We start from the raw sequence: 243 nt of genomic DNA, 5'->3' as shown, positions 1-243 counted from the left end.
GTTGAACAGCGGGTTTTAAACGCTGGCGTCTCAGCAGGGTCGGCAATCGGGAACTCACTGACACCTTAAATCGCTCCGAAGTGTCAGCAAAACTGCAACAGCGCTACGAGGCCCCGGAGCGCGGCTCAATTCCCTCTGGAAGCACCCGAGGAGCGCTCAGGGACAGAGCCCAGCCCCTCCCGCTCAGGCGCAGGAGGCCGGGCTCGCGCGCCCACTGCACAGAGAGGAACCAGCGGCGCGTGG

Source organism: Carlito syrichta, unplaced genomic scaffold, assembly GCF_000164805.1.
Source record: "Carlito syrichta isolate Samal-C Ts95f unplaced genomic scaffold, Tarsius_syrichta-2.0.1 Scaffold303261, whole genome shotgun sequence".
Lineage (NCBI taxonomy): Eukaryota > Metazoa > Chordata > Mammalia > Primates > Tarsiidae > Carlito > Carlito syrichta.
Note: the sequence above shows the minus strand (reverse complement) of the source record.